Here is a 14,999-nt window from a genome sequence, read left to right on the forward strand (position 1 = left end):
AACCAAGGATGACAAGTTACTACCTTACAAAGATCTGTTTGATCAACTAAAGGAGCATTTTACTCAAATCCAGTTCATACAGATACCTAGACTCCAGAATAAGGCAGTTGATGCTATGGCTACTATTGGTTCTCTCTTGGAAATACCACATGAAGCTACGTAGTATGAATTCTTGGTTGAGCAGTTGTACGAACCCGCATATGAGAATGATGAATCAACACGGGTCTGTATCTTGGTTGGTCCCCAATCTCCATGGTACCACGAAATTCATGCTTACCTATGAAATCGTATCATATCTCCTCACCTCACACGAATCCAATGCCAAAACCTTATTCACAAAGCTTCCCGTTATACTATAATCGCCCAAACCCTATATCGTCGTGGTTATCATGATACTCTCTCTTGATGTTTAGATCAAAATGAGGCTGTGATGGCTCTCAAAGAGGTACACGCTGGACTTTGTGGTGCTCACACGAGCGGGATGGTGCTAGCAAAGTAGATCCTTCGAGCTGGATATTATTGGCCTACTCTAGAACAAAATGCATGTGAATTTGTGAAACAATGTTTACCTTGTCAACAACATGCTAATTTAATCTAGGCTCCAGCACAAGACTTGCAACCCATTGCCCCACCATGGCCTTTTTCCTACTGGGGATTTGATCTTGTTGGTCTTATTGCACCACTTTCTTCATAAGGGCACAAGTGGATAATCACCGCCACTGATTATTTCACTAAGTGGGTCGAAGAAGTTCCCTTTGTTACTGCCATGGGAGTTCAGGTGTCCAAGTTTATATTGTATCATATCATATGTCGCTTTGGCATCCCAGCTACCATTTTCACATACCATGGAGGTAATTTTGAAAACCTAAATATGGAGGAATTGTGCACTTCCCTCCACATCCATCACCACTTTTCTAGCCCATATTTCCCACAAGGTAATGGTCAGGCTAAGACAACTAATAAAACCCTCCTCAAAATCCTCAAGAAAGTTGTCAATGACTCTGGCTGTGATTGGCATTTGCAAATTAATCCAGCCCTATGGGCATACCGCACTTCATTCCATATTGCCATTGGCACAACTCCATACTCCTTGGTCTATGGTGCTGAAGCAGTCCTGCCTATTGAGGTTGAACTCCCATCACTCCACATTTCTCTCTAAGGACAGATATCTGATGAGGAATATAGAGTGGCTCGACTTACTCAATTGGATCTACTTGATGAGAGAAGACAATAGGCCTACGACCATCTCATGGTCTATCAAAGTCACCTCAAGCACAATTTCAACAGGAAAGTCCATCCATACAGTTTTCAGGAAGGTGACATGGTCCTTAAAGAGAATATGAAGGTTCAAGCTAACCGAGAAAAGAAAGGCAAGTTCGAGCCCACCTGGCTTGGTCCCTATGTGGTCATAGCATCTTTTGGCTCAAGAGCCTATCAGTTGTCTACCCTTGAAGGTGAAGTCCTAAATGATCCTACTAACATTATCCACCTCAAGAAATTCTATGCCTAAGGACAGAATTTGCAAATCAATGAAAGAAAAAAGGCATAAAGAAAAAATAAAGCGTCCATTGGTGAAAACTTGGCAATTCAAGCGCCTTGGATAGGTCCCTGGTGAAAACCTAGCAAATAGGCACCAGGTGTACTACAGCTCTTTCATTATCTATCACCGACACACACCCCTTTTTCACCCCTCCATATTTTATCACTCATCCCACCCGCTTTTCCAAGGTGTTCCTTATCGTTATTCACCATACTTCGTAGCAACATCCTCTAGCACTTTGCACTATGTAACATCCCATCTCATTTATAGCATCCCGTGTACCATACTTGATGTATCCTACCATTGTACTCTACTAGATCTACCCTATTTTGTGCCTTTTATCCTTACCATATGTAGCATATATGGCTCATATAACGTGTGTCTCATACCCTCTGCACTAACCCTTGTCTCCCATATATTGTACCTATGTGAATACAGCAATATTCGGACCCCTGTACATAAATTGCACTTTATGTAAAACCACCTCAACAAAACCATGTATTATAACAATGTTATCCCCTCATCCTGAGCTTTCCCCTGTCATGCATATACCTACTACTATGTTTTGATATCTAGTCACAAGTTCCCATGTCCTTAGCTAGTCATACTTGTGCATACTGTCTAGGTCTTGTTGCAACCCGTCAGTTGATCCCTTTGACAAAAGGTTCCTTTTTCACCTTTGGGAAATCTTTTGGTTGTTTCATTTTTTATTTTTTTTGGTTGATTGTCTCCACGAATCTTTTGTTGTTTCCTCCTCAAGATTGCCATAATCATTTCATATCATGGTGTATGTTGATTGAGACAACTAAGGAGGTTGGTTTCGATCACATTCTTTATTGCTTGTGAGTTAGTTTCATATTATCCTTGCATATTTTCAACATGTTTTCATCTTTCGATAAAACATCATGCACTAGGGTAATCTTGTTTGCTTGTGGATCATCCAACACTGATCTCTCTGAGACTCATGTGTGATGTTTGGGCAATCCTTGCGTACCTGTTTGAGTCAGCCCTATGAAATTTTGGGAAAAAGGCCTTGACAGTCTTAGTAACCTTGGAAAATCCCTAATAATCTTATATCAAATAAAGTGTTTACACTACATAGTGGTACTTCCTCACGAAGTACCCCATGCTCAAGCTTCCCCTACGCCTCACTTTTATTAACCTCTGATATCTTCCTCCTTGTCATCACCCCTCTCCCTTGAACTATCACTTTTTCCACCCTCATAATTATTTAATTCAAAACCTCAAACGTCAATTCTTATTTCTCATCATGATGTGATCCCTATCATAAGTTACTATCCTAGCTCTACAAATCTCTGTTATCCTCCTGACTGCAAGTTTGTTGGTCACTCTTTTTCCAACATTATTCTCCTTAGAGTCAGTATCTCCTATGAACACTTTTCATATCATAGAACGCTATCATAAGTCAAAACATTGGTTATCTTACTCCACCATCATTGTTTGTCCCGCATCTCCTACAATCTCGTATGTTGTATTATCATAGCTTGTATCATTTATCATATCATGGAATATCATTGCATTCGATCTTTTTATGATATTCACCCATGCTTATCATAAATACTAGGTCTATCTTTTTGTTTGTGTTCTTTTTAGCATATCATAAATTCACTATTCTCTCTTATAGTTCATTTTAGCATAGTCACCTATCCTTAGATTATGGTTCATTTTAGCATCGTCTTTCATCATTAGATTATCAATCATTTAGCATAGTCACTCATCATTAGATTGTGATTCATGTTAGCATTATAGTCATTTATCATTAGGTTAGGTTTCATTTTAGCATTGAGGTTCATCATTAAAGTTCTACTTCAATTTTTATTTTCATCTTTTATTTTGTCAATTCATTTGTTTAAATCTTTTATCCATCTTTAGTTTGTGTTAAAATGTCATAACATTATATTCATTTTTTTCCATATCATAAATCTGTTGATTATTCTTAGTTGGTGATTCATTTTACATTTGTCACTTATTTTATAGTTTGTACTTATCATCATACAACATCATATCAAATACCCTCCAAAGCAATCAATTTCCCGGGATCACATCACATCTATCATAAAGCAACATCACATCATCAGGATCATATCCGAAACCTATCATACTACATGATATCTATCATACAAAAAATCTCATCATCATCACATCTAAAATATCATAAGGAAAATCATGTCATCAAGGATCACATCAAATCACATCACATCTGCGATATCATAGATCAAAATCACATCACATCATATCTGCACTATCATAGCTGAATCACATCAAAATCATATTATATCATGTATGCAATGTCATCAAAAATCACATCCTGCATCACAAACTATCAACACAATCAAAAAATCATAGCACCTGTCACATCCTGCATCACCAATCATCAGCAATACCATCGAAACATCAATCACTGTACATAACATCACCAATCCAAATAAAAGTCCATCAGTGAATAATGTCCATATAGTACAAACGGGTTTGAGCCCGAAAAAAATCTCCATGTGTCTCAAAAATAGCCTATATATATCCAGAGTACTCAGTATCCCAAAAAGACACATGCTCATCGATGGTCAACCCATCATCCTTGCATCATCAATCTCCTCCTGTGCCCCTCTCCTAGCCCCTAGTGCTGGTGTTGGTGGAGGTGGTGGCCCCATCAATCCTCCCCCTGTCCTAGAGCTCTCTGCCTCCTCTCCCATCCCACACCGCTGGCTCGGCCCTGCTCTTTGACTATGCCCTCTGCACCGAGACCTGCCTGCACTCTCTCTCCCAATGCTCCATCCACTCTCCCCTCCTCCTTGCATCCCTATGTGGGTACCTGTTGTGCCTGACCAAGTCGACCACCTGTAATCCTCAATCTGTGATGTTGGCACTATAGCATGGTACCTCCCCCAGTAGAACCCAGCCCTCTCCCTCAACTCCTCCATCTCTTCCCACAGTCTTCATAGCTCATCCAATCCCCCTCCCACTGCCACCTATGCCCATAAGGTCGCCACCTCCACCACCAACCTATCTTTCTCCTGCTAGAGGGCGTCTAATCTCGCCTGCACCTCCTATCGCTCCACCGTCATGGCATCCAACCTCCCCTCCACCCGGCCCACCTCTGTCTGCAACCTCCCCACCTCCACACCTGCCCTATCTACCTGCCCTTGGGTTGTATCTTACTCCTATCTAAACTAATCTCGCTCTACCTGGAGCTGATCTCTCTCCTACTGAGTGTCATGGAGCAGTTGGCTCATCACTGCGTGTGCCTTCTCTAGCGAGGCGTACCGGCCTGCCAATCTATCATCTCCTCCCCCAGTCGACGATCCTCCTGCCTCTCCCCCTGCTGCCCTCTATCGCCCCTATGCTTCCTCTCCCCCTCTCTCTAGCTAGGCTCCCCTCTCCTCTACTCCCCTCTCCTCTGCTTTCCTCTCTAGCTCAGCTCTTCTCTCCTCCCTCACCACCCTCCTCCTCTGACGGGTAGGCTCCTCCTCTTGTGCAATCACTGCCGCAACCCCCTCGCCACATATCACCCATGTCGGGCTGCTTGGGCTAGCTCCCCTGCCACTGCCACTGTCCTCGTGCCCTATGCTCTCCCCAGTGGTCTCGGCCTCACAAAAGTATCTCGATACTCCTGTGTGGAGCTCACATCTGCTGACCCGCCGAATCAATCCCACTATTGTGTCTCTAGCTCTCGCCATGCCCTCAACAGCCCATCCCTCCGCAAGGATGGCCTGTACATTGACACCGGCTCACATGTAACAAACTGATACCAATGCAGATCTCCCACAGCCACCTGCTTCCACCTGAACTACTGCAGTGCCCTGTTCGACCTGTACTACTCTACAATGTGCTCCCATCTTTCGAACACAAAGCATGGGGAAATGGTGTAGGGGAGTTTCTCTCCCTCCTCTGCCCACGGTCCTAGGCCCATGTATGGCCTCCACACCACTACCACTATCTCATCAATTCGCACTCTCCAGTAATCCACTGAATCTGTGTGGTGATATGTCAAAGGCTCTGCCCAGCTATATGCCACTAGCTCCTCTGGCTGCCTATCCCTGCGTCCTAATGGCCTAAGCACTGCAATATGCTCCCATGCCCACACCTGTAACAGTGTCGAGAACCCAATGCTCCTCCCCTATTGGTTGTTGCCCTGGTACACTATCTGATGCAGGCCCTGGTATAACTTGGCCAACATCAACGAACCCCATGCCGCTGGGCGTCCTACATCCACAATTTGCATCACCACTAGAATCAATGCCAGTTTCACACCTATACCACCTGTATCTGGGGAAATATACCCCAAAACTAGCCCTAGCACATAGAAGTAGATTCGACTCTCTACTGTCACATGATCCAGATGCTCGTCCAAAGCGAACTGTCCCCTCTGGATCCTATACTCCACTCCAAGCCTCATCAGTCTCTGCACAGCCGCCTCTGCTATCATCTCTTTGGTCACCATGATTGGCATCCCTCGCACTGGCAGTCTGAAAATGTAGTATACATCCTCTAGCGTCACCATCATCTCCCTTGTCGATAGGTGAAATGTTGTTGTCTCACTGTGCCATCTCTCACATAGCGCTATAACCATTGTCATGTAGGTACGGGTATGGGGCAACCTCGCCAGGTGGCCTAGCCCGATTACCTTGACCCATGCCCAGTCTACCGATGTTAGCATCTCTCTAGTGCGCAACACTACTGCTTGTCGCTTCTGTGACACTAATGCATCCAATGACCACTACACACCAGCAAAACAAATCCAACCATCAATTTTCTATCTCCTTGTTTATCCTCCCACCCTCCCCTCCCTCAACCCTAGCTTTTTCTCCCTTTATTTTGCTAAAATCACGTTCCCGCGGAACCCATGTCCTCGCAAAGCCTACCGTCCGTGTTCCCGTGGAACTATCTTTGGGTGAGATCGCGATGTTGACTCTGCTCTAACCCTTTCCTTTTTCCCTCGATCTCGCTAGCGCATTCCCGCACTCTCTCCACCTAGCGATCCCACCGATCCTTGATCCCGCAGGATCGCGTTCCTACATTATCCCCTTTAACCCCTTTCCTGTTGTACAATGACCTCAACCCGCGGGGACGCGTTCCTGCTACATGAATCATGTTCCTCTTCATGGGGACGCGATCTCACTGACTCTATCCCATTCCCACATGACTCCCCATCCCAAGATCGTTTTCTTGCAAATGACTGTTTAAACCCCCCACATCCTCCCACCTGACGCTATGTTTCGCAAGATCACGATCCCGCTGATCCCGCTTGCATTCCTGTTGTACTCGTGCCTGCGAGATCGTGTTTTTGCTTTCGCAGGAATGCTCTAACAAATTCCTAAACAAAAATCACGAAGAGGTTTTAGACCCTACCGATCAATCAGGCGTCCCTCATACTTGTACTTGTCACACTATGTCTGCTCGGTGCTCTGGTCGCCCAATACCCACCATTGTAATCTCTACGGCAGAGGTCCTAATTAGCAATATCTTCTCTTCAATCTAACAGAAAATGACCCCTTCAAGCCCCCTCTTCGCCCCTTATAGCCTACCTCGGTGCCTTGCCTACCCCTCTTGGTCATCCTACCCTTCTGAAACACATTCTCATCCTGCAAAAACAACACCAAACACCATTGTACACTTGTAAACGCTCTTGATTAGCTATTCCGCTGCATCCTTTAGCTTGATCTCCTGTCCCCAAAGTGTTCTCCCTCAGCTTAGGTTCTCTCTGATGGATCCTTGTAGGATATAGCTTTCCTCCTGTCTAATCTTGGTCCGTTAGTACCTCATCCTACACATCTCATTGGCAAACGGTTCTCTTTTAAATTTTTGCTTTATTTTGATTTGGTTTCTCCCCTTTTGGGTTTTCCCGTATCTTTTTCAAGAAATCTCCTTGTTCCTTCCTCATGGTTGCCATGATCTTCCCTATCCTGGTATGCTACGAATGGGGCAATCTGAGCGTAAGGTCTTAATCTGGTCATTTGTTTGTTTTTTTTTCTGCTTGTGGGATACCCAGTATTGGTTCCACGTTGCTTCCTCTGGGATTCATGTGCGATGCTGGGGCAATCCTTGCATGTTTGTTTTGAGTCAGTTCGTCTGTCCTCTAGAAACTTGGTAAAAAGGCCATGTTGTTCTTAGTAACCTTGGAAATTCACCAACATTCCTATATTAAATCTCATGCTCAACTACATGGTAGTACTTACCTTCATCTCCATTATCCCCCATTCAAACCCCTTTATCTTCCCCTCATCCATCTCCCTATCCTAGATTCCTTTTTATAGCACTCTGCTCCTTCATCCTCCCCCCCAATTTGGGATCGTATTACGCTTGCTTCCTCTTGTGCATTTGTTTCTCCTTTATTCTTCTACCATAGTGTGCGTTTGCGCTACTTTAGCCCCTTCTCTTTGTCAATCTGTGTCTCTGCTCGTCTCGAATTCTTTTTCTTTTCAAGAAGTCGTCGAGCCTCATCTTCTCTCTCCACCGCCTTCTTAAGGGGGCATCTCTAAGTCTAGTCTCTCCTCTTCTTATCCGAGATTGGGGCAACCTTGTTGCTAAAACATCTTCCTCGTGTCATCTCCATTCGAACTTCTTTGAAATAGTGTTATCTCAACACTATGTCAAAGAGGGGCAAAATGTAGACACCCAAATTCGATTACACCACTTTGGTAATCCTATTTAGCTATCTCTAAAAGGCATCATTAATTAAATTCCTATTTATTTAATCCTTTGCCATCCCCTAGCTGATTAATTTAATTAATCATCTATAGTCCTAATTGATAAATCAAATAACCCATTATTTATCAATTAATCATATTCTCCTATCTAATTCCAAATCCCAAATTTATTAAAATCACTTTAATAAATAAAACTCTCAAACCTAATAATCCTAAAACTATCCTAAATCCCCCCATTAGCTTAAATTCAACCCATCCAACCATACTAACCAAGCTTAGCCACTAACTCACCCACCCTCATGAATGCCATCCACTTGCACATCTCTAACATCCCTAATCTAATCCTAACCCAAGCCTAACCCATCCTCTAATTATTTGCACATTCCTAAGCAAGCTTAAGACTTTCCTAATCCAAACCAAAGTCTCCCCTCAAAATATCCCAACCACCAAGCCATGAATGCTCTTACAAGCCCATTCATTGCTCTTACAAGCACTTATGAGGGCCATTTAAAGCCTTGAGCCTCCTTTGTTGACTCATCCATGCCCTTTCCTCCACCCACTCTCCCTGTGACATGTGTCACTCTCTAATTGGTGCTAAAAAAGCGCAATCCATGTGCTCCCCTTTGAGTGCATCCTAACCCTCCCTCACCATCTTGCCATCCTTGCATCTTAGCCCTCCATCCCTCAAGCCTCTTGCCTATAAATTGGATCCCCTCCCAAGCCATTTTATCACAACCCATTTTAGTAAAGTTATCATGCTAGATTGAGAAACAAAGCCATCAACCATACCCTCATAATGCCAAATTGAGAGCTCACAAGGCTACCAATTTTCCATTGTCCATCTCCTACATTGAAGCAATTGAGCATACAAGACCTATCAAATAGACACATCCATACATCAAGTGATCCTCCTCATTAAGAGAGCCTATCCATGGCTCATTTTCTCATTTGAGGACCTCACTTTGTCTCTCTTTATATGTTTTGTTAGTTTGGTTTTGTGAATGCTTTGTTTACTTCATTGTTTTCCTAACATCACTAAATTCACATACACAATAAGTTTTGTCCAAGTTACAATTAGTTTGGTGAAAATAAGGAGTTGGTTTAGCAATGCAGAAATTTAAAAAAAAAAATTTAATTAGTATATTCTATAGGAATGGAATTAGGTATTTTTATTGGAGGTACTTGATATTTATGATGCTATTGGATTGTTTTTTCAATAATATCATGATTGGTGATTAGTCAGCAAAGTTAAAGGATTGTGATAGTCTAATAGTGATAGAGTAAATAATAATCTGTTAGATTCTTGATTAGGAAAGGTAGATTGGTTTTTGTAATTGGTTAAAGATCTAAGAATACGTGATGACATATCCATGATGATGTAGAATATTAGGTGTGATTTTTATTGGTTGATCTAATTGATGGTTCAAGAAGAGGTGTATGAACATAAGAAAGTGTAATACACTTTGGCTTTCTTGTGAAATCAATGTGTGATTTGATCCAATATTTTAGAGTAATAAGATATTTCCTTATTAATTAAATAATTTTGATTTAATTATTAAGTCACTTATTATCTCTAGTTTACTTAAGCTAAACTTTAGGCATATAATAATTAGTTATTTTATTAATTATTATCATGCAACCTAGGTTTTACCTGTTAGGATTTTGATATCATTTTATAAGGATTGATCTCTTTGTAATTTTATTCATTCACTTTTGAATATAGCAATCTCTCTTTTTGCTCATCAAGAATGTCTCATCTATGGATTTGTCAATTTTAGCCTCCATAGCTTTTTGCTTTTCTCTTTCTGTGACAGGTGTTTGCATGTAGGTGATTCTTGGGAATTGTGGGGTTGATCTTTCATCAAATTCAACATGGTATCAGAGCTCCAAATCTTCATTCCCCTGTTCTCTTTATGAGAGGTCTAACTTGGCTTTCAGATCTATACTTTTTCTTTCAGAGGGTTTCATTTTTTAGAGTTATTTTGTATTGAATATGGGGTGTCACTAATTTTTGGGTCACTTTGAGCCCAAATGGACATCACTATTGAGCTTAGAGCTCCCAAAAACCCCTATTTTCATATAACATTTGTCCAATTTGGACACAATTAGAATTTGAGGCTAAAAAATTTGCTCCCAAATTGGGCACATTCCTCGAGGCAACAATTTTCTAATTTTTGCACATCTCTCAAGGTATCAATTTTCATATTTTTAGTATGCAAATCAAGATTTTTGGCACATTTCTTGAGGCAAAGACTTTTAGAAATTTGGCACACAAATTGAGATTTTTTGAAAATCAAGATTTTTGCATGTTTCCCAAGGTGACGATTTTGTGATTTTTGGCACAAAAAATTGAGATTTTTTGGGCATGCTTTAAAAAAATTTGGTTACACAACTTGAGACAATTTTGGTACAAAACTGGCATGCTTCCCAAGGCAATTTCTGGTACTGTTGGTAATGCTTTTGGAGACATTTTGGCATGGATCTTGAGGTAGGAAATTCTATTTTTTTGCCTTTTTAGTTCTTTTTTGACCTGTATATGGTTTTTTGGCTATAACTTGCTCATCTGGACTCCATTTTTTGATCTGAAAGAAGCACCGAAAAGTTGATTCTGAGCCTGTCATGATGGTGCAGTTTATTTGGATTTTTAATATTGTTTGGTGCCTTTTTTTAGCTGTCAAAGTTGGAAGTTCTTTTTTGCACTCCAAGAGACATATTTTGACACATTCTATTTTCCAGATTATGTTCCAAGCACATCCCATTCAGTTTTTTTCTTTTTTGCATTCTGATGGATATCTTAGTTGTTTCAGGTTCGGGGATCAATTTTGTTATTTCAGATAATTTTTCATGAGTTTTACTATTTATTGTATCAGCCTTATGTCTCTTTTGATCCTTATTGATATCTTTTTGTAGTATTTTTGCAAACACATTGAGATAAAGTGTCACTCTATTGCATTTTGGGATCTTGGACATCTTTGTATTTTGTTGTACTCACACTACATTATAAAAAGCCTTGGGGGCTTTTATGTTGGCAATATTCACCATCTTCCTTTGTTAAGTGAGTGTTCCTTCCATGACATTAGCCTCATGATGTGTCGATGACACATGCCATTATAGATGTTTGTACTTCTTTTGTACTCTCGATGTTCCTGGTTCTTCTTTTTGTAGGAGATATTGCATTGAGTTTTAGTGTTCATGTCTTACCTCTCAACATTATAGGGGGGTTATTTTGGTTATATTGCTTTCTTGGTTTGATGGATTGAGCTATGTATTTAGTATTTGATCCTATGTATTAGGCAATTGCAGTGGTTGGATACCTATGCATTTCAGTGAGATGGATCATTTACCATTTAGACATTCTTTCATTACTATTTTTTTGAGCCCATGAAGATACCTTCCATCTTCAATTGATTAGCTCTTCAGACTTAGTCTTCTCTACTTGGTCATATTTTATAGAATGAAAGTTTTTTAGATCAACAATTTGGCAGTGTTTGCAACTTCATGCTTTAGTGGTGTTCTCCATGATCATCTTGTGTTTTAATCTTCTAGAACATTCTTTCAATCTCTTTTTGGAGTAGGGTTTTTCCCATGTGGTTTTCTCTATTTCTCCTCTTTACAAAGATTTGGTTGTGCTTGGATACCTCATTAGGCTTTGTTGCCGAGACCTAAATTTTCTTTTAGCAGTAGTTTCTAGGTTTTTAGCTACTCCCTAAGTTTATTTTAAGGGGGGGTGTTAGAGTAATAAGATATTGCCTTATTAATTAAATCATTTTGATTTAATTATTAAATCCCTTATTATCTCTAGTTTACTTAAGCAAAACTTTAGGCATATAATAATAAATTATTTTATTAATTATTATCATGCAACCTAAGTTTTACCTGCTAGGGTTTTGATCTCCTTTTATAAGGATTGATCTCTTTGTAATTTTATTCATTCAGTTTTGACTATAGCAATCTCTCTTTTTTCTCATCAAGAATGTTTCATCTATGGATCTGTCAATTTCACCCTCTATAGCTTTTTGTTTCTCTCTTTCTGTGATAGGTGTTTGCATGTAGGTGATTCTTGGGAGTTGTGGAGTTGATCTTTCATCAACTTCAACAAATGTGTGATTCGATCCCAATGTTGGTTTCAGATGGAAAATAATTTTTAACCTATTTGGTAGACTTTTAAGGAGTAAAGAATTTCAACCTATTTGGTGGAATTTTGAGAAGTAAAATATGAATTTAAGAGGAAATTATAAGGCAATAAAATGCCCTAATTTTTTTACAATGTATTAATATTAGTTTATGTATAAATAAGAATTAAGAAGAGGTGCAAAGATCATGTGTAGAGGAGTGATAGATGATGAATCAAGAGATGTGATATAGAGGATAAGTTAATTTTCACGTGAGGAAGAAGTTTGATATTAATTGGATCTATACAAGCAAGGAGGTGGTTTTATTTTTAAGGAGGTGTTTTTATTTTTAGACCATTCTACTTGTTCCCTAATATTTGTAGCAAACCAAATACCTCAATTGGGTAGATCTAATATATCTTTATTGTAAATCCTTGAAAAGGTTGACACTTTAGCTAGTTTTTGAAGTCCTCTCATGAGGCTACTCCTAAAAGGATAAATCTCTTTGTTAGAGTTTTAGGTGACTCTACAACACCCCTAGGATAAGATGAAAGACTAAGATAACTTCCACAAGAGATTGGCAAGACAATTGCATGAAGATGCAAGAATACTATTATTGTTAATGGATTTTATTGACATTGAATGGATTGGTTTGAAATATACATAATAGGCCTCCTCATATAGGAGAGGTGATAAGAGACAATGATAAGGAGAAGATAAGCTATCACCCACACAAGGTGGAATCACATGTCCACGAAAAGTAGATAATCCTCCATTATTCAATGAAGTATGTGCAATGATGAGGATGATAATGTGATAAGTACACTAAAGATGGAATGAAATAACAACTATGACCACCTAGAGTGGAACTCTCCTACACCAGGTGTTTAATTGAGGTACAAACTCCTAAGTGTCTCGATCACAAACTACTATGCAATGCATTATCCTAAGTACGCTTAAGTAAGTGTAATTAAAGAATATTTAATTACACCAACACCTCCCCTTAAGTGCATCTTAGGGAAGTGTACTTAAACTCACAATGCAAGATGGGTCCTGACTACAAGGTCATTTTAGGTACCCATGTACAATATGCAAAGCAATTCATGAAATGTAATCTCTTATAAAGTGGAGAAAGAGAGAAAACCTCATGGGAAAAACCCTCCTCCAAAAAGAGAGGTAAAAACAAGATGCATGGATGGAAGGAGTACTCAAGGCCCCCCAAAAATTGCATACATCATGTATATAAAAAGAATGACCCCCCCATAGGAAGGAAATAAGGAGACATGATATCCTCCCCCCACCCCCCCCCCCCATAATGAAGAAGCTCCAATGTAGATGAAGAGTACCTGCAAGCAAAATATAATCCAATGCCTACAAAAAACATATCTCCCCTTAGGAAGAGATAAATACATCAAATGATGGAGAAGTCACTCCATGTAAAAAGTGAAGAAGGAGGACGAAGGTCTCCATGTATGCATCTCTGGAGACTGAATAAGTGTCTCCAAGCTCAAAGATTTTGTCACAGCATCTAGTTGACCTATGAGATGTGAAAAACCAAGAGAACATGAAGAGTTCAGAAATCTGATCTCCAAAGAAGGTGAAAAAGTATCTCAAAGAGAAACCTCCTTAGATGTATTTGTGTATGCGAATTTAGTGATGTTAGGAAAACAATGAAGTAAACAAAGCATTCACAAAACCAAACTAACAAAACATATAAAGAGAGACAAAGTGAGGTCCTCAAATGAGAATATGAGCCATGGATAAGCTCTCTCAATGAGGAGGATCACTTGATTTATGGATGTGTCTATTTTATAGGTCTTGTATGCTCAATTGCTTCAATGTAGGAGATGGACAATGGAAAATTGGTAGCCTTGTGAGCTCTCAATTTGGCATTATGAGGGTATGGTTGATGGCTTTGTTTCTCAAACTAGCATGATAACTTTACTAAAATGGGTTGTGATAAAATTGCTTGGGAGGAGATCCAATTTATAGGGAAGAGGCTTGAGGGATGGAGGGCTAAGATGCAAGGATGGCAAGATGGTGAGGGAGGGTCAGGATGCACTCAAAGGGGAGCACATGGATTGTGCTTGTTTAGCACCAATTAGAGAGTGACACATGTCATAGGGAGAGTGGGTGGAGGAAATGGCATGGATGAGTCAATAAAGGAGGCTCGTGGCTTTAAATGGCCCTCATAAGTGCGTGTAAGAGCAATGAATGGTCTTGTAAGAGCATTCATGGCTTGGTGGTTGGAATATTTTGAGGGGAGACTTTGGTTTGGATTAGGAAAGTCTTAAGCTTGCTTAGGAATGTGCAAATGATTAGGGGATGAGTTAGGCTTGGGTTAGGATTAGATTAGGGATGTTAGAGATGTGCAAGTGGATGGCATTCATGAGGGTGGGTGAGTTAGTGGCTAAGCTTGGTTCGTATCGGTGGATGGGTTGGATTTAAGCTAATGGGGGGATTTCGGATAGTTTTAGGATTATTAGGTTTGAGGTTTTTATTTATTAAAGTGATTTTAATAAATTTGGGATTTGGAATTAGATAGGAGAATAGGATTAATTGATAAATAATGGGTTATTTGATTTATCAATTAGGACTATAGATGATTAATTAAATTAATCAGCTAGGGGATGGCAAAAGATTAAATAAATAGGAATTTAATTAATGATGCCTTTTAGAGAT

This window comes from Cupressus sempervirens, chromosome 11, assembly GCF_028749045.1.
Source record: "Cupressus sempervirens isolate cs-2001-9-10 chromosome 11, ASM2874904v1, whole genome shotgun sequence".
Classification (NCBI taxonomy): Eukaryota; Viridiplantae; Streptophyta; class Pinopsida; order Cupressales; family Cupressaceae; genus Cupressus; species Cupressus sempervirens.